This window comes from Salvia miltiorrhiza, chromosome 7 (genome assembly GCF_028751815.1).
Source record: "Salvia miltiorrhiza cultivar Shanhuang (shh) chromosome 7, IMPLAD_Smil_shh, whole genome shotgun sequence".
Classification (NCBI taxonomy): Eukaryota; Viridiplantae; Streptophyta; class Magnoliopsida; order Lamiales; family Lamiaceae; genus Salvia; species Salvia miltiorrhiza.
Genome location: NC_080393.1, coordinates 31,517,265 through 31,521,728, shown reverse-complemented (window position 1 = coordinate 31,521,728; position 4,464 = coordinate 31,517,265). Strand labels below are relative to the sequence as shown.

The 4,464-nt window shown below is 33.6% G+C and overlaps 1 long non-coding RNA gene across 1 annotated transcript; it reads left to right on the top strand.

Annotated features, from left to right (window-relative positions):
- The first annotated feature begins 2,406 nt into the window (after positions 1 to 2,406).
- Positions 2,407 to 4,014, top strand: LOC130996010 (uncharacterized). The gene is made up of 2 exons (XR_009092334.1): positions 2,407 to 2,826; positions 3,463 to 4,014. It is a non-coding gene; the product is annotated as an uncharacterized LOC130996010 (long non-coding RNA).
- The last annotated feature ends 450 nt before the right edge of the window (positions 4,015 to 4,464 follow it).

Below are 4,464 nucleotides of genomic sequence, written 5' to 3'. Positions count from 1 at the left end.
CTTCCTATCTTTTCTTTTTAGGACGTCCACAAAAAAACTTCTTACCTATTTTTGAATTATACCCCACCACTTATAATTACTCTTACTTTTCACTTTTCACAACTCTCAATATTAATTATAACACTTTCACCACTCCCAATACACTCAACTACCTTTTATTCACTCTCAATACATTCAACAATATTTTTTCTTAAATCCGTGCCACTCCCTCTTGAGAAGTTCTTTCATAGACGGAGGGAGTATAATTTAAAATGTATCGCTAATTTAATTAATTATATAAATAATTTATATAAAAATATTTGATATATTTTATCATAAAAATAGTGTAAAATATATAAATTACAAGATAAAGTATTTACCCGTCGAATTAATGGTGGAATTAATACACTAGTGTATTAATTCGACGGGTAATACACTAGTGAATAATGGTGGAATTAATTTTACTTTGACTTTGGCAATGCATAGGGACTTGGCGGCGATAACAAGGACTTTTGCGGCTAAGAGCAGGACAATTATCATAGGAGTATTTTTTTTTATTAATTTCTTTTTTGATTAATTAATTGAAGTTTCTGGTAACATTATAGATTAGATTAGTAATTAAGTTTTTTTTTTCTTCAATTTTATTGTGTTTTATTACAAATAGTATGTATAGTTAATTACTTTGATTCGACTAGAATAATAAAATACTAATCTAAAATATGTGAGACTTATTCATTTGTTAATTGATTCAATTAAATTTTGATTTGTTCCTTGAGTAGAGAGTTTTAATCTAATTTTCTTGAGTCTGATCACCTTAAATTAATTTAGATTAGTGTCAATTAGTTTTCCAATCTACTATAATTTTTGAAATCGGTCTAATTAGTGACGAAACTATCGTGTCGGTAGTAGGGAATAAATTGGTAGACAAATTATTATTTGCATTTCTTGGGTAATTTGTCTAAATTGGGTTCCTTCATTTTAATGTTATTGAAACATTAAATTTAGGTCTGACGTCTACAGTAAGGTTGTGTTTTAATAAGGAAAATAGTTAGATTTGGGGTCTACAAGTAAGATGCTATTGAAACGTCTACAATTAGATTGTGTTTTAATAAGGGAAATAGTTAGGTTTGGGGTCTACAAGTAAGTGAGAATTGGAGTACGTCCGCTGCATTCACAGTATCATTGAATTGGTTGGTCCATGCAGGGACGGATCCAAAAAAAATTTATTGTGAGGGCACAATATATAAACATACTATAAATATAAAATATGTTAAAAAGAATTACTATACAATAATAATTCAAATCTATTAAAATTAAACTCAACTAGTTTTCATTGATTGAAAATTTGAAATATTTTCATGATTAATTATCATTTTTTTCTTGATATATACAATTAAATTATCATTCATCCATTTATTCCCATCTGACTGCGTAGACGATTCTTTATGATATTCATTGAAAAAAAAATCCTTTCAAATTAAGTATATATTTATTGGGGATTGAAGATTTAAAAATTTACTTATTCATTATATACTTTAATTATATATATATATATATATATATATATATATATGAATAACTAATAAAAACATTGTGGGGGCACGTGCCCCACATCAAGTACTGTGTGTCCGTCTCTGGGTTCATGGGAATTAATTTATCTTTGCGAGTAGTGACTAGTGTGGATTTATTCAAATCGAGTCTGTTTTATTCTTGATTTATCTTGTATTTGCTATTTTACTTGTTTTTCTTAGTTTTTAATCAATCTCTCAAATTTAAGGCATGATGGCTACATTAAACTTGATGTCTAAGAAATTGAAGATTATTAATCTGTTTTTCGTGGTTCGATCCTACTTGTTGCTATATAATTAATTATCGTTATAAATACTACTCCATTTGTCCCACTTCAAGTGTCCTGTTTCTTTTCGGAACGGTTATTTAAGAAAATATTAATTAGATTATTAAGTGGTGTGGTGTAGAGTTAAAAAAGTGATGTGTGTACCAAAAATTCTTACTTTTTTAGAACAATTTTTTCCATAAAGAGAAACAAGATATTTGAAGTGGGACAACCCAAAAAGGAAAACAAGATACTTGAAGTGGGACAGATTGAGTACTTTTTAAGTGGAACCATTTATCCACTCACAATACAATAACTATTTTTATTAAAACCTGTGATATTCTTTACTAAAATTATTTTTTATGGACAGATGTAGTCGAGCTAGGTCGTGAGCTACTCGGGATCGACTCGAAAAATATTCAAAATCGACTCGATATTAGTCGAGTCGAGCTACTCGATAAGGTACCAAGCCCAAGTTCAAATTTCTTGATACTCGACTCATTAGGCTCGCGAGCCTAATCGAGTTCTTACCAATTATATATATTATGTATAATCTAGGCCCAAAATAAAAATAATTCAGAGCCCACAAAGAGGCCCAAATCCTAAGTTTACCTAATTAAATTGTAACACAATTACACTATTACACAAAACCCTAGTCAGTCGCCCCCTCATCCCAATCTCTCTCTCTCGACTGACCGATGAAGCCACGGTGGCACTCGGCTGCTACTCCTTCCGGCGAAAGTCCGACGAGCAACGGGGGTGGCTTTCACCCCATTTCCTTCGTCCCTCATCTTCGACGTTGCGCACACAGTAACACAAAGGGAAAACGCACACAACTCCTACTACTCACTCAGCCGATCCGGCGAGCCACAGCCTGTCGGCCACTCCTGCTGCTACTCAGCCTGTCAGCCACGCCCTAGGTTTCCGGTACCGGTCTTCCTCTTTTTCCTTTGCCAATTTCCGATACTCCATCGCCGAGACCGGTCTCCCTCTTTTCTCTTCGCCAATTTTCGGTAAGTTTAATGCTCAATTTCCGGTCTCACATTTCATTGTATAGCTTAAGTTTAATGCTTAATTTCACATCTGATTGTGTTCCTCAAATTGTAGGCATAGTGTTAGGCAAATATTAATCACAAGAAAAAAGATCATTTTTTTTCTTGCTTTCCACATGCTTCCTTTCAAGAACTCAGTTATTGGGCTTTCTTTGCACATGCTTCTAATTGATATTGTTGTATACAATTTGTGTGTGTATATATATGGGATAGAGTTGGTGATGCTGCAAGATTTTGGTTTATTGCTTAAAGTCTGGGCATTTGCTTGTTTGTTGTTGATTCAAGGATCTGCTGGTAATTTCTTGTATTTTTCTTCTAGTTTAAATGATGGAGGTCAAATTTTGTGATGTGTGAATTATGAATTTAGTGGATTTCTCGTATCATTCTGCTGTTGAATTAGTGAATTTCTCAAATTATGAATTTGTGTTTCATGCAAGTCTGCGCCAACAATTTAGTGGATTTCATGTTTCTCAAATATCAATGTTGTTCATTCTTGTGAGGAGAAGAAAATGTGATGTGAGAATTATGAATTTAGTGGATTTCTGCTGCTGTTGGGATCTGATTTTTTATTGTTTGTTTGATGTTCTTTACTTTCAGTTGATAATGGCATCCTCCCCTCCTGAAGTCTCCTCTGCAATGCCCAATGCAGTAACATCTCAAAATTCAATTGACGATCAACATTCAATAGACGATCATATGGCTACAAATACATAATCAAATGTCAATGACAATACTGACATTCAAGGTGGAAGTGGTCCAAGTGGAGATGGTGAAACAGGTGGAAGTAGAGATGGTGAAACTGGTGGAGAAGAAGATGATTTGCGCTTTCAGCCGAAGAAAAGACATGATGAAACGAAAAACTTTACCACATAATAATCATGAAATAAGAACAGGATTTAGACCTGAGTGTCTCAGATTCAGACAAACAAGAATATTTTAGAGAAGAACGGAACTTGCAGAACACTTCATACTTTTTATTTCTAAAATTCCATCCCTTTTACAAAGAGACACATGAGGTATTTATAGAAGTTACAAGGGCAAAGGATAAATTAGACTTTTCTATTCTTCACGTACTCCTCATGCATAGATGTTGATCGACGTCTTTGTCTTCTGAAATTCGTCCTTTATCAACTAACTTGCAGCTTTTCAGTTTAGGGTGTTCATATAGTTGTCGTGCAGATGAGTCCTTTATGACTGCGCAGGTAGATCTTTTGCCTGAAGCGACTTCTGGAACTCACATAGAAGGATAAGACTTCTCTTCATTCGACACGTGTATTTCTACTATGTTGACTTCTTACTCGCCTGCGCAGGTAGGTTTCCCGTCTATTTATATGAGATCTTCAATTATACCTGCGCGCGCTGGAAATCTTATTCAAAGAAAATAATAATAATATAATATGAATAGAATGATACCCAGTGCTAATATGGATTTATTCCTCATCAAGACAAAAGACATCAAAAGTTTGGTTGGAGTTTAATGTAATTGATGCCGTGAATAAAGCCGAGTGCAAGCATTGCAGATCTAGACTATCTATTTTGAAGAGCAAGAGTACTACCCACCTCTCAAGACACTTGGATTGTTGTTTGAAGTGAAAGCTA